Consider the following 25,648-nt stretch of genomic DNA (forward strand, 5'->3'; position numbering starts at 1 on the left):
TCTTGACCCGCGTATAGGTTTCTCAAGAGACAAATAAGACGGTCTGGTATTCCCATCTCTTTAAGAACTTGCCACAATTTGTTGTGATCCACACAATGAAAGGCTTTAGCGTAGTCAATGAAGCAGAAGTAGATGTTTTTCTGGAACTCCCTAGCTTTCTCCATGATCCAGTGTATCGCACTTCCCTGTGTTACACCTTAAGAGGTTGCTCCTAAAAGTGCACCCCGCTCGCCCCCTTCAAGCAAACCCAGATGTTTTTATTCAAGCATAGTTTTGTTTGTCCTGCCCTTCTTTTTCTTTAAGGAGATCGTACGTATGTAGGTTTGTATTTAGTTTGGTGTTTCTAAACTATATTTCTTAGAGATACCTATGTATTCATATAAGCGCAATATCAAATATCTATTTGAAATATTGTGTATTTTTATTACGAAACGATCAATCTAAAAATAAATGTAGTTTATTTTGAAAAAGTATATAACCTATCGTTCCCTTATAGGTTTATCATTTAAAGGATGGAATAAAAGGGATGAGACGTGAGAAGTTGCAACTAATGGCATTTATTAATTTGTTCGCCGTCCATCTAACTTTGTGGACCTTCGTCTATTAATAAGGTATTAATACCGTTAATAAAGATAGAGAATACGGTCATTTTAAAATGCCATTAAAAAGGTTTATTTCTTTGGGTGGCCGCAATACCCATTTTTGACTAGAGGAGGGCACAGTTTTCTGTCCCATAGCTTTGGCTTGGAGTCCATCCTAAGCCTTTTTAATGGCCTCCATCCTATAGCTAAGGCAGGGATAGGCAACCTTGGCTCTTTGATGACTGGTGGACTTCAACTCCCAGAATTCCTGAGCCAGCCCTGCTAAGGGACGGAAAACTGGTCAAATCAGATACTGCGGCCAGAAAAATAAATAAACCTCTTTAAGATGATTATTCTTGATTATTAACACTTATTAATATGAATAAGCCACGATAGGCCTTAACTCGGTTTAAGATTGGAACCAGGATTTCTTCTGCGCCCGTGTCGCACCGACCGGGCCCCCCGTCGCCACGTTAATATTAATAATAAGGCGTTAAGAATAAAAATAGAGAAGAATAAGCTTCAAATGCTATTCAAAAGCATTTATTTCTTTGGGCGGCAGCAGTACCCGTTTCTGACCACAGGAGGGCAGTGGTTCCCGTCCCATAGCTTTACCAGGGAGGCCGTCGTAGGCCACTTGCCCAGGATCGGGACACCGAGAAGCTAAGCCCCAAAGCGCAGAGCGTCAGCCAAAGGGTCGCCACTCTATGCTCCTCCGAAAGGGACGGGCCGCTTCCCTCGGCCTTCTGCGCATGTCGGCCGGCTGGTTCTTGACGAGTAATCTGCGAGAGGCCCTCTCTGGACGGCGGGCTCCCTGTCCGTCGGTGTCGGCCGTCCCCCAGATGCTGCGGTAAACGACTTCCGTTCCTTCGTTGTTAATCTTCCCCCTACTTCCTTTCGGGTAGACCTCAATATGTCCGACTTCCTGTCCGCTCAAATTCGCCGTCCTCCAGGGGCTTTGAATTGCGACCTTCCCAATATGGCCGACGTCCGGTCCGTCCTTCTTAATCATCCTTCCACTTCCTTTTTTTCCGGGGACCTTCTGGGCAGGGCGGACTCCACGTCCGATCAACGAGGTAAGCCTTGAAAACCCCATTCAAAAGGCTTATTTCCCTTGGCGGCCGCAATACCCGTCCCATAGCATTTACCATCGAGGCCACCGTAGGCCTTTTCCACGGCCTCAATGCCGCTATCGCTAAGGGAGGGAAAACAGTGCCCTCCCGTGGCCAAGCCGGGTATAGCAGCCACCGAAAGAAATAAACCTTTGAAAATGGCAAAAGGGCCTCCCGTCGCCCTATTAATATTAACAAGAGGTTACTAATAAAGACGGGGGGAAAATAAATAGCCTTAAAATCCCATTTAAAAGCTTTATTCTTTTCGGCGACCGCAGTACCCGTTTTTGACCACAGGAGGGCACAGTTTTCCGTCCCGTAGCATGACCACCGACGACGACGTTGCCAGTACGGCCGAGTTCCTGTCCATCCGCCGAATTCGTCCCCAACTTCCTGTCCGTTCGCAGCACGGTTCCCTGCTTTTTCCCGTGCTCTTTTCTGCACTACGTGGACGGAGCGCACGTCTACCGGCGAGGCCTCGGGAAGGAAAAAAAGGAAGCCTGCTACTGCCTCAGGTGAGCCGAGCCATCCCCGCATTTTCTGATTCCAGAAAGATACCGGCTTTCTCTGTTACCTAGTTAGCGGGGGATCCCCACCTTCCCCCTCCCCCGCCTCCTCCCCGGCCACTCGTTTGGTCCTCTCCCCTAAGATGTCCGCCTGGCCGTTCCTGGCCTTTCGCCGCCGGTATCTGTAAAAATGCGACCGAGAACCGGTGGCGGCGGCGGCGCCGGAGGTTGCGAGACCTGGTCTCTTTGCGCTCTTTCCCCTTTCAGCTATAGGGGCTAAATTGGGAACGTAGAGACGAAGTTAGCTTGTTTTAATAACACACTTCGGGGTCGTTTACGCGAGCTCAGCCGCGGCTTCTTTTTAGCTCCTTTTTAGAGGCGGGGCCGGCGGGACACGCTCCAGGCTTTTGGCGTCCGGGTCGGGAAGGGGGTTCCGACCCGTCTCGGGGGTCTCCTCGAAGGCTGCCAAGCAAGGCAGCCGTTGAATGGTGTTTTCCCAGCGCCCGAGTCCCGGGTGTAGAAGAACCAGTCGTATCGCGCTTCCCTGTGTTACACCTTAAGAGGTTGCTCCTACAAGTGCACCCCGCTCGCCCCCTTCAAGCAAATCCAGGTGTTTTTATTCAAGAATAGTTTTGTTTGTCCTGCCCTGCTATTTCTTTAAGGAGATCGTACGTACGTAGGTTTGTATTTAGGTTTGATGTTTCTAAACTATATTTCTTAGAGATCCCTATGTATTAACATAGGTGCAATATCAAATCTCTATTTGAAATTGTGTGCATTTTTATTAAGAAACGATCAATATAAAAATAAATGCAATTTATTTTGAAAATGTGTATAACCTATCGTTCCCTTCTAGGTTTATCATTTAAAGGATGGATAAAACGGATGAGACGTGAGAAGCTGCAACTAATGGCTTTTATTATTTTGTTCGCCGTCCATCTAACTTTGTAGACCTTCGTCCAAAACAAGTCAGGGTTAGGAAGGATAGGAGATTCCTTCCTTTCCTCTCCAGGTTGCCGTAAACAGCCCACCCACCGCCCAGAGGTAAGAGAAAGGAAAAGCAGGTCTCTCTGGGGGCAGCAGGAGACCCGGGTCTTTGCAGAGTCCGGCTTGCAATTTTGCTAACTTCCCCCAGTCACAGCTGCATCGACTGATGTAGCGGCCAGGAGGAAGGGTGGGGACGCCTGCCGGCTGAAAGCTTCGGCCTTTTTGGAAGAGGCAGTGGAGAAAGGAGGTCACGCTCCCTGGATTTCCAGCCTAGAGCCTCCGCCGGATGGGTGACCCCCCCCTTGTTGTGCCCTTTTAAGAAGGAACTGGGGGGAAACAGGTAAGTTTCCCCTTTTTTTGCCACTTTCAGTGAGGTTAAGGCTTTTCCTTTTAAAGAGACAGGGATGGAAATGGAGTAAGGTTGGGAGCACAGTAAAAACCCCAAGAGGAAGCGGGAAACAGGGTGGGAGGTTGCGATGGCCACTGCTCCTCTCAATGTTGCAGTTTTGGTGGGAAATAGCGGGAGGGACCTCTCCAAGGGCCTTCCCACTAGCAGAGCTTGGCAGTTCTTTGCTTCATTCTTTGCTCTAACCAAGAATAAAATAAACTCCAAATTGGATAGCAGTCCGTATGTTCTTTGTACGACTCGTACAATATTAATATTAGGCCATCCTAGGCTTTCTTAACTAGGTTTAAGAATTTATTTTATTCTCGGTTAGAGCAAAGAATGAAGGATTAGGAATTGAACATCTATGAGCTTAGCAAACTTTTGAAGCAGATTTCTTCTTCCGCGCCTGCGTTGCAGCAAACGGGCCTCCCCTGGCCCTATTAATAAGGTGTTAATACATGGGAAAATCTCATTGGAGGAAAATTCCACTTAGGGTTAGGGTTACGTTACCGTGAACTCTTAGAGCAAAATGGACATCGCCAACAAACTAGGAGTGCTTGGGTATGGTTAGGAAGGCACTGACTTTTCTAGGCTGCCGTATGTATGTTTCCTGGTGAAATACATGGGAAAATCCCATTGCAGGAAAATTCCACTTAGGGTTAGGGTTACGTCTCCATGAACTCTTAGAGCAAAATGGACATTGCCAACGAACTCGGAGTGCTTGGGTATGGTTAGGAGAGCACTGACCTTTCTAGGCTGCCCTATCTATTTTTCCTGGTAAAATACATGGGAAAATCCCATTGCAGGAAAATTCCACTTAGGGTTAGGGTTACGTCACCATGAGCTCCTAGAGCAAAATGGACATCGCCAACAAACTCGGAGTGCTTGGGTATGGTTAGGAGGGCACTGACTTTTCTAGGCTGCCCTTTCTATGTTTCCTGGTAAAATACATGGGAAAATCCCATTGTAGGTATATTCCACTTAGGGTTAGGGTTACGTCACCGTGAACTCTTGGAGCAAAATGGACATCGCCAACAAACTCGGAGTGCTTGGGTATGGTTAGGAGGGCACTGACTTTTCTAGGGTGCCCTATGTATTTTTCCTGGTAAAATACATGGGAAAATCCCATTGGAGGAAAATTCCACTTAGGGTTAGGGTTACGTCACCGTGAACTCTTAGAGCAAAATGGACATCGCCAACAAACTAGGAGGGCTTGGGTATGGTTAGGAGGGCACTGACTTTTCTAGTCTGCCCTTTCTATGTTTCCTGGTAAAATACATGGGAAAATCCCATTGTAGGAAAATTCCACTTAGGGTTAGGGTTACGTCACCGTGAACTCCTAGAGCAAAATGGACATCGCCAACAAACTCGGAGTGCTTGGGTATGGTTAGGAGGGCACTGACTTTTCTAGGCTGCCCTATGTATGTTTCCTGGGAAAATACATGGGAAAATCCCATTGGAGGAAAATTCTGTCAGAATACAGCTGGAATGGACCTCGGAGGTCTCCTAGTCCAGCCGCCTGCTGAAGCAGGAGACCCTAAGTGGAATTTTCCTCCAATGGGCCCTATTAATAAGGTGTTAATACCGTTAATAAAGATAGAGAATACCATCATTTTAAAATGCCATTAAAAAGGTTTATTTCTTTTCCTCCAGGTCTTCCTGTCCTCTACCATCTTCTAGAGTCCATTTAAGTTCACACCTACTGCTTCAGTGACTCCATCCAACCACCTCATTCTCTGTCGTCCCCTTCTTCTATTGCCCTCAATCTTTCCCAGCATTAGGCGCTTCTCCAGTGAGTCCTTCCTTCTCATTAGGTGGCCAAAGTATTTTGAGTTTCAACTTCAGGATCTGGCCTTCTAAAGAGCAGCCGGGGTTGACCTCTTCTAGGACTGACCGGTTTGAACGCCTTGCAGTCCAAGGGACTCGCAGGAGTCTTCTCCAGCACCATAGTCCAAAGGCCTCCATTCTTGGGCGCTCAGCCTTTCTTATGGTCCAACTTTCACAGCCATACATTGCAACTGGGCAAACCATGGCCTGGACTATACGCACTTTTGTTGGCAGGGTGATGTCTCTGCTTTTTAGTACGCTGTCTAGATTTGCCATAGCTTTCCTTCCCAGGAGCAAGCGTCTTTTAATTTCTTGGTTGCAGTCCCCATCTGAGGTGATCTTGGAGCCCAGAAAAATAAAATCTGTCACCACCTCCTATTTGTCACGAATTGAGTGGGCCGGATGCCACGATTTTGGTTTTCTTAATGTTGAGTTTCAAGCCAACTTTTGCACTCTCCTTCTTCACCCGCATCAAGAGGCTCCTTAGTTCCTCTTCACTTTCTGCCCTTAGCGTGGTATCATCTGCATATCTTAGGTTGTTGATATTTCTCCCGGCAATCTTAATTCCAACTTTTGTTTCCTCTAGCCCTGCCGTTCTCATGATGTGCTCTGCATATAAGTTAAATAGGCAGGGCGACAGTATACAGCCTTGCCGGACTCGTTTTCCAATTTTGAACCCATCCGTGGTTCCGTGTCCAGTTCTCACTGTTGCTTCTTGACCCGCGTATAGGTTTCTCAAGAGACAAATAAGACGGTCTGGTATTCCCATCTCTTTAAGAACTTGCCACAATTTGTTGTGATCCACACAATGAAAGGCTTTAGCGTAGTCAATGAAGCAGAAGTAGATGTTTTTCTGGAACTCCCTAGCTTTCTCCATGATCCAGTGGTGTCGCACTTCCCTGTGTTACACCTTAAGAGGTTGCTCCTAAAAGTGCACCCGGCTCGCCCCCTTAAAGCAAACCCAGATGTTTTTATTCAAGCATAGTTTTGTTTGTCCTGCCCTTCTTTTTCTTTAAGGAGATCGTACGTATGTAGGTTTGTATTTAGGTTTGGTGTTTCTAAACTATATTTCTTAGAGATACCTATGTATTAATATAAGTGCAATATCAAATATCTATTTGAAATATTGTGTATTTTTATTACGAAACGATCAATATAAAAGTAAATGTAGTTTATTTTGAAAAAGTATATAACCTATCGTTCCCTTATAGGTTTATCATTTAAAGGATGGATAAAAGGGATGAGACGTGAGAAGTTGCAACTAATGGCATTTATTAATTTGTTCGCCGTCCATCTAACTTTGTGGACCTTCGTCTATTAATAAGGTGTTAATACCGTTAATAAAGATAGAGAATACGGTCATTTTAAAATGCCATTAAAAAGGTTTATTTCTTTGGGTGGCCGCAATACCCATTTTTGACTAGAGGAGGGCACAGTTTTCTGTCCCATAGCTTTGGCTTGGAGTCCATCCTAAGCCTTTTTAATGGCCTCCATCCTATAGCCAAGGCAGGGGTAGGCAACCTTGGCTCTTTGATGACTGGTGGACTTCAACTCCCAGAATTCCTGAGCCAGCCCTGCTAAGGCACGGAAAACTGGTCAAATCAGATACTGTGGCCAGAAAAATAAATAAACCTCTTTAAGATGATTATTCTTGATTATTAAAACCTTATTAATATGAATAAGCCACGATAGGACTTAACTCGGTTTAATATTGGAACCAGGATTTGTGCGCCCGTGTCGCACCGACCGGGCCCCCCCGTCGCCGCGTTAATATTAATAATAAGGCGTTAAGAATAAAAATAGAGAAGAATAAGCTTCAAATGCTATTCAAAAGCATTTATTTCTTTGGGCGGCAGCAGTACCCGTTTTTGACCACAGGAGGGCAGTGGTTCCCGTCCCATAGCTTTACCAGGGAGGCCGTCGTAGGCCACTTGCCCAGGATCGGGACACCGAGAAGCTAAGCCCCAAAGCGCAGAGCGTCAGCCAAAGGGTCGCCACTCTATGCTCCTCCGAAAGGGACGGGCCGCTTCCCTCGGCCTTCTGCGCATGTCGGCCGGCTGGTTCTTGACGAGTAATCTGCGAGAGGCCCTCTCTGGACGGCGGGCTCCCTGTCCGTCGGTGTCGGCCGTCCCCCAGGTGCTGCGGTAAACGACTTCCGTTCCTTCGTTGTTAATCTTCCCCCTACTTCCTTTCGGGTAGACCTCAATATGTCCGACTTCCTGTCCGCTCAAATTCGCCGTCCTCCAGGGCTTTGAATTGCGACCTTCCCAATATGGCCGACGTCCGGTCCGTCCTTCTTAATCATCCTTCCACTTCCTTTTTTTCCGGGGACCTGGGTAGGGCGGACTCCACGTCCGATCAACGAGGTAAGCCTTGAAAACCCCATTCAAAAGGCTTATTTCCCTTGGCGGCCGCAATACCCGTCCCAAAGCATTTACCTTCGAGGCCACCGTAGGCCTTTTCCACGGCCTCAATGTCGCTATCGCTAAGGGAGGGAAAACAGTGCCCTCCCGTGGCCAAGCCGGGTATAGCAGCCACCGAAAGAAATAAACCTTTGAAAATGGCAAAAGGGCCTCCCGTCGCCCTATTAATATTAACAAGAGGTTACTAATAAAGACGGGGGGAAAATAAATAGCCTTAAAATCCCATTTAAAAGCTTTATTTTTTTCGGCGACCGCAGTACCCTTTTTTGACCACAGGAGGGCACAGTTTTCCGTCCCGTAGCATGACCACCGACGACGACGTTCCCAGTAAGGCCGAGTTCCTGTCCATCCGCCGAATTCGTCCCCAAGTTCCTGTCCGTTCGCAGCACGGTTCCCTGCTTTTTCCCGTGCTCTTTTCTGCACTACGTGGACGGAGCGCACGTCTACCGGCGAGGCCTCGGGAAGGAAAAAAAGGAAGCCTGCTACTGCCTCAGGTGAGCCGAGCCATCCCCGCATTTTCTGATTCCAGAAAGATACCGGCTTTCTCTGTTACCTAGTTAGCGGGGGATCCGCACCTTCCCCCTCCCCCGCCTCCTCCCCGGCCACTCGTTTGGTCCTCTCCCCTAAGATGTCCGCCTGGCCGTTCCTGGCCTTTCGCCGCCGGTATCTGTAAAAATGCGACCGAGAACCGTTGGCGGCGGCGGCGCCGGTGGTTGCGAGACCTGGTCTCTTTGCGCTCTTTCCCCTTTCAGCTATAGGGGCTAAATTGGGAACGTAGAGACGAAGTTAGCTTGTTTTAATAACACACTTCGGGGTCGTTTACGCGAGCTCAGCCGCGGCTTCTTTTTAGCTCCTTTTTAGAGGCGGGGCCGGCGGGACACGCTCCAGGCGTTTGGCGTCCGGGTCGGGAAGGGGGTTCCGACCCGTCTCGGGGGTCTCCTCGAAGGCTGCCAAGCAAGGCAGCCGTTGAATGGTGTTTTCCCAGCGCCCGAGTCCCGGATGTAGAAGAACCATCGTATCGCGCTTCCCTGTGTTACACCTTAAGAGGTTGCTCCTAAAAGTGCACCCCGCTCGCCCCCTTCAAGCAAATCCAGGTGTTTTTATTCAAGAATAGTTTTGTTTGTCCTGCCCTGCTATTTCTTTAAGGAGATCGTACGTACGTAGGTTTGTATTTAGGTTTGATGTTTCTAAACTATATTTCTTAGAGATCCCTATGTATTAATGTAGTAGAATTGAAAAACTTGAATCAGCTCTTTCAGGAAAGGGAAGTTTATTGCGCGCAGGTTCAGAGAGCCATCCTGGCTGTAGAAATCTGAACCCAGATTGTACCTTGATGACCATTTTTATAACCCTTTCTGGCGGGGGTTATTTTCCGGTCACATTACATTCTATAGGTCCTTATTCTAACATAGAAAAACTACTAGACAGATCTATAATCGATAGCTCCTCGTTTACATTGGAATGTTTTTAGCAATCAGCAATATATCAAGTGTTAAGCAATTTAGATATACCATGTGACAGGCAGTTAGTAATATATCATGTGCAGAGCTGGGAACAGGATGTCAGGCCATCCTAAATTTAAGAGTTGTCTTGTAAGCAAAACAAACCTCCCTTACACACACAATCTTTGGTGGGCCATCTGCTTTTTACCCATATTCTTTGTCAGACCATTAATATTTTTCCAGGTACCACTTTATTCCCCCCTGATGAGACTTATCTCATCTATGCAGATAAGTTTCATTCCATAACACTTGGGTCTGATGTATGTATGTTGTTATACTCTTGTCTCTGGAATTCCAACATGTGAAGAACCACCCTTTAGGTAACCATATGTTTGCATACCCAAAAGACACTGTTTGGAAAGATGTGCAATTTAGCCTTTCTTGGCTCACTTTCAGGCAATGAGGTGAAGGTGTATTCTGCTCACACCCCGTGATATGTGCACATTGTAAGTCTTCTGGAATGGCTACATTAGGAGTATTTAAAGCTAAAGCATCAGTGGGTAGAAACTTGGAAATGTGACCCCAGCTGTACATTGTTTCATAGCCTATATGTTCTTTAAACTCGTGATGACTGAACTCCTTGGCTGCTGTGACAGGAACACATACGGGTATTAAACATGTGGACAGCAGATTCTCCATGTCATATGCTTCAGAAAGGCAAAAATCAGTTGTGTTGGCTAGTTTAGCCAATTGGACCCACAAATTATATTGCATCCTTGACTCCAATGGATGGGGCATATCCTTATTCTGATGGGACCTTCTACTTCGTTTTCTCTCTGGGCGCTTCCTCGGGGGTCTTTGGATAGTTACTCCAAATTCCACCGGGATAACATGTACGATGCAAGTCCCCTTCCATCCCGTCTTCAACTGCGAGACTAGGGTGACCCGCTCCCATCCCCAGAATAAGGGAGGCCCACACTCCAGAGTAACAGGAGGAGGAGGCTTCTTATATGGGGCCTTTACACATATGCCTTTCCTAAGAATATACCCAACATACTGACAGGCTTCGGGATTGACAGGTGGTCTTGTAATACAGGCTTCTTTAACTATTCTGTCAAATGCTTGGGGAAATTGACAAGGATGAGGCCAGCTACCATTCCAGCATTCTGGGGAAAATCCAATAGGGGGGTGACCTTTACAAGTGCCCGTGCCTATAGCATAAGATTGGATAAGGCGTGGAGCTTCTTCTGGCTTGCTCCATTGGCCTAAATTAGAAAGACAAACATTATTACATGCAACAATAGTACTATATAAAAGCAGAAGGAAGCCTTTCATCCTTTCTTCTCCCGTGCGTAGAAAGCCAGCTTCCGGGTGTGGCTTAGCAGGGGGTTGAATTTCAGCCAGACAGCCGTAGATATATGTGCAGGATACACTTGTGCTAATACAATATCTGGTTTACAAACAATAAAATATTCATTAAACATACTAAACACGTTTAAGAGTGAGTTTGATGGGAACCTTGGGGTCCCTGTTCACTGTCCACAGAGGTTCTGCGGCTGCTTTAACTCTGGTCCAGTGAATCCAAGATTTAGATTCTGCAATCTTTATTGCTAAAGGAGAGGCCATTATTACTCCATAAGGTCCTTCCCATCTCCCCTCCAGTTGTTCATGTTTCCAATGTTTTACCCACACCTTATCCCCTGGTTTAAAGGGATGACATCTTGTTATTAGTTTAGGAGGTGTTTTTTCAACAACATAATTCCTAAGTTTTTCCACTTGCTTATTCAGTTCCCCCATACTCCCCCCTGATGGCCCTTTACAATGCATAACTGAAACCTTTGCTGGCTTTTGTACTGCATCGAGAAGATGCTTTATCAAGTGTCCATGTAACCCATGTTTGCCAGCCGAATCCCTGAATCCCCTCTCCTTATACACAGCACCATGAGCATGCAGAGTTAGAAAAGCATATTTACTATCTGTCCAGACATTTAAAGTTTCCCCTTCAGCTCTTTCCAATGCTCTAATTAATGCCCACAATTCTGCCACTTGAGCACTGCAGTTTGCTCCTAGCGGACTACTTTCCACCACTTCCTCATCATTCACAATCGCATATTCAGAAACCCTCCTCCCATCTTTCATGTAACTCAAGCCGTCTGTATACCAATTCAGGGCAGCAAGCAGTTGTGTTCTGAATCCACTTCTGTGGGCAATAGGGTGGCAGGGTTTAGCCGGTTAGACACCACTAATTTCACTTGAGGATTTTCAATCATCATCGCCTGATACTTAAAAAGCCTTTGACTGCTGATCCACAAATGCCCTTTATTATCCAAGATAGAATGAACTGCATGAGGGGGTGGACACTTATGGAACATGAGAAGGTCAATTTATTACAGTCCTGTAAAAGGACTGCTATAGCAGCAAGAACCTTCAGACAATGTGGCCAGCCTTGGGCAACCCCATCTAATTGCTTAGATAAGTAAGCCACCGGGCGTTGCCACTGTCCTAATTGTTGAGTTAACACCCCCAAGGCAACATTCTTCCTGGTATCAACATACAAATTGAAAGGCTTCTCTAAGTTAGGCAAGGCTAAAACTGGAGCTGATGTGAGAGCTCGTTTCACTTCCCTAAAGGCATTCTTTTGTTCTCCCTCCCATTCAAAAGCAAACAACGGCTGGCTAGCCTTGTGAATAGGAATCGTGAAAAAAGCATCTTTCAAATCCACAACTGAAAACCACTTTGCTATGAACAAGTGTATACCAAGGCTTCCTGATTAAAATTGTCCACCCTTGATAAGAAATGCTAACCACCAAGATGTCCCCAAATGTCAATTTTAGATAAAAATGCCACTGGCTGCCTTCCCCCCCCCCACGCACACACTTCTGGGCCAAAACCTCCTCCAACCTTTGTCCTTGTTTATAAATAAATTACCTAGCAAAGAACCAACAAAGGAGAGCTCACCAAACCCTGTTTGCATTTATTAACACAAGCTCTTTTTCTAACAGTTTTGCATACAAATCTTTACTCAAAACAGCATAGCTATTTATAATCCCAAAATTTTTCTCAACTTCGTTCTAACTTCACACACAAAAAAATAAACAAGTTTAATAAGATATTCTGAGTTACTGAAAGTTTTTTTTTTCTAAACTCTAGTATTGCTTTTAATATAAAGTTAGTCAAATCCCAATTTAATCAAATTCCATTCAGATGGAAACAGATTTCCATTAAATTTCCATTAAATAGGGAGAACATTTACAAATCTAAGCAAACTCTTTTGGTTGATATTAAACAATTTAAACTCAAAAATTTCCCCCAAAAAAGTTGTCCAACAATTACTGACTCCTCTTTTGAATAGAAAAAATTGCAAAAGTGGGCATTAAATTTTCACAGCCACCCAACCTTTCTCAAACCTGAATTCTAAGCAGGGAAAAAGTTAAAAAGATCAACCCCCCCCCCTTTTCTCCTCTCTCTCTATCTCTCTCTATCTCTCTCCCTCTCAAAGCAACACAGCCAGAAAAAAAACAAGGGGGGAAAGGGGGTTGTGTCTGCAGATAGAGTTTGAAAAGGCATTAACACACTAACATTTGCAAAAGGGAGAGAGCAGAATAGGCAAGAAAATGGTATAGGATTTCCTGCCTGAGCAGGTAACTTTGGGCTGTTCTTAAGAGGGAGAAAAAAAAGTAAATAAATAAACAAACACATCTTCCTTCACTTTGTTTGTTGGCCAGACAAACAGAGTGAGGTTATTTTTTTTTTTTTTTTTGGTATCTTCTTTTCTCTTGAGGTTAGTAACAGTCATATTTACTTCACACACAAAGACTCTGCTTTCAAATCCACAACTGATCTTCCTGCTCCAGTATCCACCAAAAACGTTGTCTGTTTGCCCCCTATATTTAAAGTAACCAATGGCTCGGGGGGGGGGGGCTTCCTCCAAGCCAGGTCCTCGTCAATCTGACCCGTTAGTTCCTGCCAAGCCAATTCCCTCAATCTCCCTGTCTCTATTCCAATGTCCCATTCCTCAGACCATCTCTTACATTCCCTGGACCATCTCTCACATTCCTTGGAGCCCCTCTCTGCCCTCTACCCATGAAGGGGGAGTGCATGGGGGGCCCACTGCCAACACCTCCACATCCTCTGCCTTCTCTTCCTCTCCAACCTCTACCTCGCATCTGCCTTCTTGGACATTCTCTTTGCCAATGACCTTCCTCCTTGCAATTAGCACACTGGTTGGGTCCCAGCATGATCCCTCCTTGCAATGCCACCGCCAACAACTCAATTTTCTTATGCATTCTAGCATCTCTTTCCTGTTTTTCCACCTTATCCCTATTAACAAACACTTTCCTAGCCACCTCCAACAATTCTGTAGTGTTCTTTCCTAATGCTCTTTCTAACCTCTGCAACTTCTTTCTTATATCTTCATAACTCTGTGCTATGAACCTCTCATTCAACATTCGCACATTGTCTGCACTCCTTGGATCCACCTGTGTATAAAGCTCATAAGCCTCAATCAGCCTTTGCAAAAAAACTTTCCGGACTTTCATCTGCCTCCTGCATCACAAAAGACGGCTTTAACACATTCACTGAAGGCTTTCCAGCCTTGCAAAGAGCTTCTACTACTAAATTCTGATATTCCTTTAACAAAGTCATGTGTGCTGGATTTTGTGTATTCCATTCAGGGTCCTTTTCTGGTGCCCTGGCTTCCATCTCGCTGTATATCCCGCACAGCTGGCAACCTATCCTTCAAACACTGCCTAACAGCAGCCTTCCACTTCTCCCTTTCCTCGGGAGTCAACAAAATATTCAACAATTGCTCCTCTTTACTTACTTCTCCCCTCACATTTACAGAGAGACCTTCCAAATCCCCTTCCTCCTTGGGGGCTGACAGCCTCCCCCTTTCTGTTTTCGTCTCACAGCTGGCTGCCTTTCTTCGGACACAGTAGGGGCAATCAGCCCTTCCTCCCTCAGAGCGGCTGCTGGCTCTGCCACAGCCGGCACTGGGGGGGGGAGGGGGAGAAAGGTGGAACGTAGGGAGGAGGTCTGAGAATCAACTCCTCTACCTCCATCCTTATCTCCTTCTTAGCATCTGACACCTTAGTTTCTGAAATCTTCACATCTTTTACTCTTTTAGTTTGTACTTGAAGCTTTTTTTTTTTTTTCCCCCTTTGGGTCTAGCCACACACAAACGAACCATTTCAGCCTGACATTGCAATAACTCATCAGCTCGTCCTGCTACTGCATCCCCCCACTGATCTATATACTGAAATTGGTTAGGATAGTTTTCTTAAAAGTCCCCTCTGGGGGACACCCCACATCCATACTACGCCCCCCCCATCCTAACACACTGCCAATGACCTACAGCGCCGGCGGTCACTAGTAGGGAATGCACTGGCTTAACCACCCACACAACCTAACACGGACTTCATTAGGATCGCCGTCCCGAGTCCAGGGGAGTGATCAGGCCCCCTCTTCTATCTTCAAATGAGATAGGTACCATTACTTTAAACACATACTCGCCTGCCTTGTAGTTACACCCATCCTGGCCAGGAGTTGGTTCAGACTTCCTTTCCTTTCCCAAAGGGTTCTTGGACTGGCCTTCAGTACTGTCGGCTCTGCTGAGAAGCCACAGCTGTCTCCTGGAGGAAACACACCCCCATGGCGCCTGGAGAATTGTTCAGAGATGGCTTACCAGCAGGTCCGAAGGGTCCAGCTGTCCTCAGCGAAATATCGCCTCACTCAAGCTTTTCCCGGCCAACGCACCAGAAAATGTAGTAGAATTGAAAAACTTGAATCAGCTCTTTCAGGAAAGGGAAGTTTATTGCGCGCAGGTTCAGAGAGCCATCCTGGCTGTAGAAATCTGAACCCAGATTGTACCTTGATGACCATTTTTATAACCCTTTCTGGCGGGGGTTATTTTCTGGTCACATTACATTCTATAGGTCCTTATTCTAACATAGAAAAACTACTAGACAGATCTATAATCGATAGCTCCTCGTTTACATTGGAATGTTTTTAGCAATCAGCAATATATCAAGTGTTAAGCAATTTAGATATACCATGTGACAGGCAGTTAGTAATATATCATGTGCAGAGCTGGGAACAGGATGTCTGGCCATCCTAAATTTAAGAGTTGTCTTGTAAGCAAAACAAACCTCTCTTTTACCCACATTTTTGTTGGGCCATCTGCTTTTTATACACATCCTTTGTCGGACCATCAGTATTTTTCCAGGTACCACTTTATTAACATAGGTGCAATATCAAATCTCTATTTGAAATTGTGTGCATTTTTATTAAGAAACGATCAATATAAAAATAAATGCAGTTTATTTTGAAAATGTGTATAACCTATCGTTCCCTTCTAGGTTTATCATTTAAAGGATGGATAAAAGGGATGAGACGTGAGAAGCTGCAACTAATGGCTTTTATTATTTTGTTCGCCGTCCATCTAACTTTGTAGACCTTCGTCCAAAACAAGTCAGAGTTAGGAAGGGTAGGAGATTCCTTCCTTTCCTCTCCAGGTAAGAGAAAGGAAAAGCAGGTCTCTCTGGGGGCAGCAGGAGACCCGGGTCTTTGCAGAGTCCGGCTTGCAATTTTGCTAACTTCCCCCAGTCACAGCTGCATCGACTGATGTAGCGGCCAGGAGGAAGGGTGGGGACGCCTGCCGGCTGAAAGCTTCGGCCTTTTGGGAAGAGGCAGTGGAGAAAGGAGGTCACGCTTCCTGGATTTCCAGCCTAGAGCCTCCGCCGGATGGGTGACGCCCCCTTGCTGTGGCTGTTAAGAAGGAACTGGGGGGGGGAAATAGGTAAGTTTCCCCTTTTTTTGCCACTTTCAGTGAGGTTAAGGCTTTTCCTTTTAAAGAGACAGGGATGGAAATGGAGTAAGGTTGGGAGCCCAGTAAAAACCCCAAGAGGAAGCGGGAAACAGGGTGGGAGGTTGCATGGCCACCGCTCCTCTCAATATTGCAGTTTTGGTGGGAAATAGCGGGAGGGACCTCTCCAAGGGCCTTCCCACTAGTAGAGCTTGGCAGTTCTTTGCTTCATTCTTTGCTCTAACCAAGAATAAAATAAACTCCAAATTGGATAGCAGTCCGTATGTTCTTTGTACGACTCGTACAATATTAATATTATTAATATTAGGCCATCCTAGGCTTTCTTAACTAGGTTTAAGAATTTATTTTATTCTCGGTTAGAGCAAAGAATGAAGGATTAGGAATTGAACATCTATGAGCTTAGCAAACTTTTGAAGCAGATTTCTTCTTCCGCGCCTGCGTTGCAGCAAACGGGCCTCCCCTGGCCCTATTAATAAGGTGTTAATACATGGGAAAATCTCATTGGAGGAAAATTCCACTTAGGGTTAGGGTTACGTTACCGTGAACTCTTAGAGCAAAATGGACATCGCCAACAAACTAGGAGTGCTTGGGTATGGTTAGGAAGGCACTGACTTTTCTAGGCTGCCGTATCTATGTTTCCTGGTGAAATACATGGGAAAATTCCAGTTAGGGTTAGGGTTACGTCTCAATGAACTCCTAGAGCAGGGGTAGGCAACCCAAAACACTTGAAGAGCCACTTGGACCCGTTTCCCACCAAAAACAAAACACTGGGAGCCGCAAAACCCTTTTGATATCTAAAATGAAGATAACACTGCATATATCCTTTTTTACCTTTATTATAGGTGTGTGTGTGTTTGTGTGTGTGTGTTTGTGTGTGTATGTATGTGTGTGTATATATATGTATATGTATATGTATATATGTATGTGTATACACACACACACACACACACACACACACAGGTAAAAAAAAGGATATATGCAGTGTTATCTTCATTTTAGATGTCAAAAGGGTCTCTCTCTCTCTCTGTCTCTCTCTCCCTCCCTCTCTATCTGCCCTTGGTCTGCCACTCCTCTTCCCCCGCTCTCTTTCTTTTTTTCTCTCTCTCTCTCTCTCTCTCTCTCTTTCCTCTCTCTCTCTCCGTCCCTCTCTCTCTCTTTCTCTCTCTCTCTTTCTCCCCCCCCTCCTATCTGCTGCTCACCTGGCAAGCTTCAAGCTGTTGTCCAACAAGCAACCTGGTCTCTTTTATGACTCATGGACTTCAACTCCCAGAATTCCTGAGTCAGCCTAGCTGGGCTAGCTAGCTCTCTCCTGCCCTTCCTGCTTCCTGCTGAGACGCAGCAAAGGGAGGAGCTCCGCCCAGAAAGCTTTTCAGCTCCTCGGAGAACACTGTGAGTGCACTCTCTTTTACACATATACACACACACACACACACACACACACACACACACAACACACACACACACACACACACACACACACACAGAAGCAGGGCAGTGCAATTGCCTCTCTCTGTCTCTGTCTTTCTCTGCAAAGGCAGAGGAGGCTGGGAGCCACAGGGGAAGGCTCAAAGACGCCATGCGGCTCCGGAGCCACAGTTTGAGCAAAATGGACATCGCCAACGAACTCGGAGTGCTTGGGTATGGTTAGGAATGGGCACTGACTTTTCTAGGGCTGCCCTTTTATGTTTCCTGGTAAAATACATGGGAAAATCCCTTGGAGGAAAATCCACTTAGAGTTAGGGTTACGTCACCGGAACTCCTAGAGCAAAATGGACATCGCCAACAAACTCGGAGTGCTTGGGTATGGTTAGAAGGGCACTGACTTTTCTAGGCTGCCCTATGTATGTTTCCTGGTAAAATACATGGGAAAATCCCATTGGAGGAAAATTCCACTTAGGGTTAGGGTTACGTTACCATAAACTCCTAGGGCAAAATGGAGATCACCAACAAACTCGGAGTGCTTCGGTATGGTTAGGAGGGCACTGACTTTTCTAGGCTGCCGTATGTATGTTTCCTGGTGAAATACATGGGAAAATCCCATTGGAGGAAAATTCCACTTAGGGTTAGGGTTACGTCTCCATGAACTCTTAGAGCAAAATGGACATCGCCAACGAACTCGGAGTGCTTGGGTATGGTTAGGAGGAGCACTGACCTTTCTAGGCTGCCCTATCTATTTTCCTGGTAAATACATGGGAAAATCCCATTGGAGGAAAATTCCACTTAGGGTTAGGGTTACGTCACCGTGAAACTCCTAGAGCAAAATGGACATCGCCAACAAAACTCGGAGTGCTTGGGTATGGTTAGAAGGGCACTGACTTTTCTAGGCTGCCTATGTATGTTTCCTGGTAAAATACATGGGAAAATCCCATTGGAGGAAAATTCCACTTAGGGTTAGGGTTACGTCTCCATGAACTCTTAGAGCAAAATGGACATTGCAACAAACTCGGAGTGCTTGGGTATGGTTAGGAGGGCACTGACTTTTCTAGTTCTGCCCTTCTATGTTTCCTGGTAAAATACATGGGAAAATCCCATTGTAGGAAAATTCCACTTAGGGTTAGGGTTACGTCACCGTGAACTCCTAGAGCAAAATGGACATCGCCAACAAACTCGGAGTGCTTCGGTACGGTTAGGAGTGCACTGACCTTTCTAGGCTGCCCTATCTATGTTTCCTGGTAAAATACATGGGAAAATCCCATTGGAGGAAAATTCTGTCAGAATACAGCTGGAAGGGACCTCGGAGGTCTTCTAATCCAGCCGCCTGCTGAAGCAGGAGACCCTAAGTGGAATTTTCCTCCAATGGGCCGTATTAATAAGGTGTTAATACCGTTAATAAAGATAGAGAATACCGTCATTTTAAAATGCCATTAAAAAGGTTTATTTCTTTTGTTGTTGTTGTTAATTGCGAAGTCGTGTCTGACCCATCGCGACCGCGTGGACAATGTTCCTCCAGGTCTTCCTGTCCTCTACCATCTTCTGGAGTCCATTTAAGTTCACACCTACTGCTTCAGTGACTCCATCCAACCACCTCATTCTCTGTCGTCCCCTTCTTCTATTGCCCTCAATCTTTCCCAGCATTAGGCGCTTCTCCAGTGAGTCCTTCCTTCTCATTAGGTGGCCAAAGTATTTGAGTTTCAACTTCAGGATCTGGCCTTCTAAAGAGCAGTCGGGGTTGATCTCTTCTAGGACTGACCGGTTTGAACGCCTTGCAGTCCAAGGGACTCGCAAGAGTCTTCTCCAACACCATAGTTCGAAGGCCTCAATTCTTTGGCGCTCAGCCTTTCTTATGGTCCAACTTTCACGGCCATACATTGCAACTGGGCAGACCATGGCCTGGACTATACGCACTTTTCTTGGCAGGGTGATGTCTCTGCTTTTTAGTACGCTGTCTAGATTTGCCATAGCTTTCCTTCCCAGGAGCAAGCGTCTTTTAATTTCTTGGCTGCAGTCCCCATCTGAGGTGATCTTGGAGCCCAGAAAAATAAAATCTGTTACCACCTCCATTTCTTCCCCATCTATTTGCCAGGAATTGAGTGGGCCGGATGCCATGATTTTGGTTTTCTTAGTGTTGAGTTTCAAGCCAACGTTTGCACTCTCCTTCTTCACCCGCATCAAGAGGCTCCTTAGTTCCTCTTCACTTTCTGCCCTTAGAGTGGTATCATCTGCATATCTTAGGTTGTTGATATTTCTCCCGGCAATCTTAATTCCAACTGTTGTTTCATCTAGCCCTGTCTTTCTCATGATGTGCTCTGCATATAAGTTAAATAGGCAGGGCGACAGTATACAGCCTTGCCGGACTCCTTTTCCAATTTTGAACCCATCAGTGGTTCCGTGTCCAGTTCCCACTGTTGCTTCTTCACCCGCATATAGGTTTCTCAAGGGACAAATAAGATGGTCTGGTATTCCCATGTCTTTAAGAACTTGCCACAATCCACACAATGAAAGGCTTTAGCATAGTCAATGAAGCAGAAGTAGATGTTTTTCTGGAACTCCCTAGCTTTCTCCATGATCCAATCGTATCGCGCTTCCCTGTGTTACACCTTAAGAGGTTGCTCCTAAAAGTGCACCCCGCTCGCCCCCTTCAAGCAAACCCAGATGTTTTTAATCAAGAATAGTTTTGTTTGTCCTGCCCTTCTTTTTCTTTAAGGAGATCGTACGTATGTAGGTGTGTATTTGGGTTTGGTGTTTCTAAACTATATTTCTTAGAGATACCTATGTATTAATATAAGCGCAATATCAAATCTCTATTTGAAATATTGTGTATTTTTATTACGAAACGATCAATATAAAAATAAATGTAGTTTATTTTGAAAAAGTATATAACCTATCGTTCCCTTATAGGTTTATCATTTAAAGGATGGATAAAAGGGGTGAGACGTGAGAAGTTGCAACTAATGGCATTTATTAATTTGTTCGCCGTCCATCTAACTTTGTAGGCCTTCGTCTATTAATAAGGTGTTAATACCGTTAATAAAGATAGAGAATACGGTTATTTTAAAATGCCATTAAAAAGGTTTATTTCTTTGGGTGGCCGCAACACCCATTTTTGACCCCAGGAGGGCACAGTTTTCTGTCTCATAGCTTTGGCTTGGAGTCCATCCTAGGCCTTTTTGATGGCCTCCATCCTATAGCTAAGGCAGGGGTAGGCAACCTTGGCTCTTTGATGACTGGTGGACTTCAACTCCCAGAATTCCTGAGCCAGTCCTGCTAAGGGATGGAAAACTGGTCAAATCAGATACTGCGGCCAGAAAAATAAATAAACCTCTTTAAGATGATTATTCTTGATTATTAAAACCTTATTAATATGAATAAGCCACAATAGGCCTTAACTCGGTTTAAGATTGGAACCAGGATTTCTTCTGCGCCCGTGTGGCACCGACCGGGCCCCCCGTCGCCACGTTAATATTAATAATAAGGCGTTAAGAATAAAAATAGAGAAGAGTAAGCTTCAAATGCTATTAAAAAGTATTTATTTCTTTGTGCGGCAGCAGTACCCGTTTTTGACCACAGGACGGCAGTGTTTCCCGTCCCATAGCATTAACGGGGAGGCCGTCGTAGGCCACTTGCCCAGGATCGGGACACCGAGGAGCTAAGCCCCAAAGCGCAGAGCGTCAGCCAAAGGGTCGCCACTCTATGCTCCTCCGAAAGGGACGGGCCACTTCCCTCGGCCTTCTGCGCATGTCCGCTGGCTGGTTCTTGAGTAATCTGCGAGAGGCCCTCTCTGGACGGCGGGCTTCGTGTCCGTCGGTATCGGCCGTCCCCCAGGTCCTGCGGTTAAAAGGACCTTTCCATCATGTCCGACTTCCGTTCCTTCGTTCTTAATCTTTCCCCCTACTTCCTTTCGGGTAGACCTCAGCATGTCCGACTTCCTGTCCGCGCAAATTCGCCGTCCTCCAGGATCGTTGAATTGCGACCTTCGCAATATGGCCGACTTCCGGTCAGTTCTTCTTAATCGTCCTTCCACTTCCTTTTTTTCGGGGACCTTCTGGGCACGGCCGACTCCACGTCGGATCAACGAAGTAAGCCTTTAAAGCCCCATTAAAAAGGCTTCTTTCTCTTGGCGGCCGCAATACCCGTCCCATAGCATTACCATCGAGGCCATTGTAGGCCTTTTCCACGGCCTCAATGCCGGTATCGCTAAGGGAGGAAAAACAGTGCCCTCCCGTGGTCAAGCCGGGTATAGCAGCCACCAAAAGAAATAAACCGTTAAAATGGCAAAAGGGCCTCCCGCCGCCCTATTAATATTAATAAGGGGTTAATAATAAACACGGGGGGGGGGAATATATAGCCTTAAAATCCCATTTAAAAGCTTTATTTTTTTCGGCGACCGCAGTACCCGTTTTCGACCACAGGAGGGCACAGTTTTACGTCCCGTAGCATGACCACCGACGACGACGTTCCTAGTATCTCCGACTTCCTGTCCATTCGCCGAGGTCGTCCCCAACTTCCTGTCCGTTCGCAGCACGGTTCCCTGCTTTTTCCCGTGCTCTTTTCTGCACTACGTTGACGGAGCGCACGCAGGAAGGAAAAAAGGAAGCGTGCTACTGGCTCAGGTGAGCCGAGTCATCCCCGCATTTCCAGATTCCAGAAAGATACCGGTTTTCTCTGTTACCTAGTTTGCGGGGGATCCCCACCTTCCCCCTCCCCCGCCTCCACCCCGGCCACTCGTTTGGTCCTCTCCCCTAAGATGTCCTGCCCTGCTATTTCTTTAAGGAGATCGTACGTATGCAGGTTTGTATTTAGTTTTGATGTTTCTAAACTATATTTCTTAGAGATCCCTATGTATTAATATAGGTGCAATATCAAATATCTATTTGAAATAGTGTGCATTTTTATTAAGAAACGATCAATATAAAAATAAATGTAGTTTATTTTGAAAATGTATATAACCTATCGTTCCCTTATAGGTTTATCATTTAAAGGATGGATAAAAGGGATAAGACGTGAGAAGTTGCAACTAATGGCATTTATTAATTTGTTCGCCATCCATCTAACTTTGTAGACCTTCGTCCAAAGCAAGTCAGGGTTAGGAAGGGCAGGAGATTCCTTCCTTTCCTCTCCAGGTTGCCGTAAACAACCCACCCATCGCCCAGAGGTACGAGAAAGGAAAAGCAGGTCTCTCTGGGGGCAGTAGGAGACCCGGGTCTTTGCAGAGTCTGGCTTGCAATTTTGCTAACCTCCCCCAGTCACAGCTGCATTGACTGATGTAGCAGCCATGTGGGCCAGGAGGAAGGGTGGGGACACCAATCCTCTAAAGGCCTGCCGGCTGAAAGCTTCAGCCTTTTTGGAAAAGGCAGTGGAGAAAGGAGGTCACGCTCCCTCTGCCAAATGGGTGACCCCCCCCCTTTCTGTGGCTGTTAAGAAAGAACTGGGGGAAAACAGATAAGTTGTCCTTGAGGATTCCCCCCCCCCTTTTTTGCCAGCTTCAGTGAGATTAAGGCTTTTCCTTTTAAAAAGACGGGGATGGAACTGGAGGAAGGTTGGGAGCCCAGTAAAAACCGCAAGAGGCAGTGGGAAACACGGTGGGAGGTTGCGATTGCCACCGCTCCTCTAAATGTTGCAGTTTTGGTGGGAAATAGCAGGAGGTAGGGTTCCTACTCTTAGGAAAGCTTGCTGGTCCCCACACACCCCATTTAATCCATTTTCTTGCTGCAGAGAGAGATTCTGTTAAGTTCTAGCTGGAACTCCACGTCTCTTATTCTGTTGGTAACTGCTTTGCTTAGGTTGGGTGTAGCCTAGGGATATTTAAAAACAGTGAGGAAAGTCCACAGGAAGCCCCCTTATGCTCCCATCGCCTGTTTCCTGGGAGAGGGGAAGTTATTTATTGAGACTAAAGCGGTCAAGCCCTCTGGGAAGAATTGAGCCCTACGATTAAAGAAGGAGTAGCAGTCACAAAAGGAAATAAATCCTTTTAATATGATTTTAAGATTATTATTATTTATCTATTGAAGTTATTGAATGCTATTAAGGATCAAAAAACAGTGCCATCCTGTGGTTGAAGCAGGTAGAGGAGCCATTAAAAAACTTTTCAATAGAGGAGAATAAATATGGAAAGGTCAAAAGTGAAAATATGTCTATAATAATGTATAATAATATGAATTATTCTTAGTAAGAAGTAGAACATATAGGAAGAAAAACGTAAATAAGAAATAATGGGGCTATAGGGACAAATATTCTAAAGAAGAATAAGGGGGAAATGTAAATATTAGATTACCGTTACGTAATTGCTGTAAAAAAAAGGAGTATATATTGTATGTGTATGTGTGTTATGTTTTGCTTTGTTCTGTTTTGTTGGTTAAAAATAAAAATTAAAAAAAAAACTTTTCAATGGCATTTTAAGGTTATTCTTTATTATTAAAACCTTATTAATATTAATAGGGCATCATAGTCCTCCTTAACCAGATTTAAGGCTTTTGAAGCAGATTTCTTCTTCCGCGCCTGCGTTGCAGCAAACGGGCCTCCCCTGGCCCTATTAATAAGGTGTTAATACTGTTAATAAAGATAGAGAATTTAAAATGCCATTAAAAAGGTTTATTTCTTTTGGTGGCCACAATACCCGTTTTTGACCAGAAGAGGGCACACTTTCCCGTCTCATAGCTTTAGCTTGGAGTCCATGGTAGGCTTTTTTTAATGGCCTCCATCCTATAGCCAAGGGACAGAAAACTCTGTCAAATCAGATACTGCAGCCACAAAAATAAATAAACCTCTTTAATGGCGTTTTAAGATGATGATTATTCTTTATTATTAAAAGCTTATTAATAAGCCACGATAGGCTCATTCCCCTCCCCTACTACACTTGACTTGCAATCACGGTCTACAGGCCATGTGGCAAAGTACCACAAGTGGTACACATACCACTGGTTGAAAAGCCCTGCTCTATAATTATTAATATCAAGGCTTCTAATAATAAAGATGCAGAAGAATAACCTCAAAATCCCGACCGTTCTGTCCCCTGAACCTGTCTTTCCCTCTCCGGCTGTAAAACGGGGCCCAGGGGCCATTTTACAAATGCAGATGGGGCAACTAAGCCTGAGAAAGAATCCCTGAAATTTATGTTTCCAACATATGAACTGTATCTCTATGTTCCCAATTTGGCCTCTTGTTTTTCTCCCTCTGAAGTGGAAAGGGCACAAAGAGACCCAGCCTCCTAGTCTCTCGTACCGGCATCCAGCCGCCTGCTTAGGGACAGGAAGTCGGCCATGCCGAGAAGGTCGTTCTGAATGGAAGTGGAAGGACGGCCACAGAAACGGACAGGAAGTTGGCCATCCCGGGGAGGTCGGTGTGTAAGACAGTGGAGGACTACTGCGCATGTGTGACTGGAAGTTGGCAGGTAAGGTTGATTTCCTTGTGTGGCTGCTATTCCTGCCTAAGGCTGCGTTCTGATGACTTTGCCCCTAAAATAACAACATAGTCTTTCATATCTTGGGAAAGCCTGACTTTTTTGCCCTCTTTTGGGCAAGGAAAGAGTAGGGCCTCAGGTTTTTAAGAAGAGACTTGACAACCATTTGTCTGAAGTGGTACTATAGGCTTTCCTGCTGGACTACAAGACCTTCCAACTCTATTGTTGTTATTGTTGATCTCCCAAAGCAATTGCTCACTGTATTTTCTTCTACTGTTTAGAAGGAAAAACATAACAGAAAGGAGAAACTATTCTCCTTTTAGCCGTTGTTTTGTGGTTAATTCAGGGTTCGGGGGAAATTTGACCGGCTCCTCTGGTTCAAGCCTGTGCTCCAGCTCAAAATATGGAGTTGTGTTGTTTTGAGAAGGCTGTGCCAATAGCAAGTGGGAGGTCTTGTGGCAGGATTTGATTCTCTTCACCCCAAGACCAGCTGGTAAAAGCAGGAAATTAAACCGATCAAGAATTCTGGTGATTTGTTATGATTCCTACAACTCAGTGCTTTTTTCTTAGGCCCTAGGAGTAGGTAACCCAAAACACTCGAAGAGCCACTTGGACCCATTTACAACCGAAAACATCTTTTATGACTCATGGACTTCTACTCCCAGAATTCCTGAGTCAGCATAGCTGGGCTAGCTAGCTCTCTCCTGCTTCCTGCAGAGACGC

General features: G+C 45.5%; 1 long non-coding RNA gene across 9 annotated transcripts; it reads left to right on the plus strand.

The window, feature by feature from the left end:
* The first annotated feature begins 1,613 nt into the window (after nt 1–1,613).
* Nucleotides 1,614–25,648, plus strand: LOC120316455. Of its 9 annotated transcripts, XR_005558958.1 has the most exons (4): nt 21,906–22,139; nt 22,494–22,681; nt 24,706–24,916; nt 25,496–25,648. It is a non-coding gene; the product is annotated as an uncharacterized LOC120316455 (long non-coding RNA). The 9 variants fall into 9 exon arrangements; XR_005558960.1 differs by lacking the exons at nt 21,906–22,139; nt 22,494–22,681 and adding an exon at nt 1,614–1,657; XR_005558954.1 differs by lacking the exons at nt 21,906–22,139; nt 22,494–22,681 and adding an exon at nt 3,182–3,243.

The sequence above is a fragment of the Crotalus tigris genome, unplaced genomic scaffold (assembly GCF_016545835.1).
Source record: "Crotalus tigris isolate CLP2741 ecotype Arizona unplaced genomic scaffold, ASM1654583v1 scf7180000019364.2947544272:3078424, whole genome shotgun sequence".
In the NCBI taxonomy this organism is placed as follows: domain Eukaryota; kingdom Metazoa; phylum Chordata; class Lepidosauria; order Squamata; family Viperidae; genus Crotalus; species Crotalus tigris.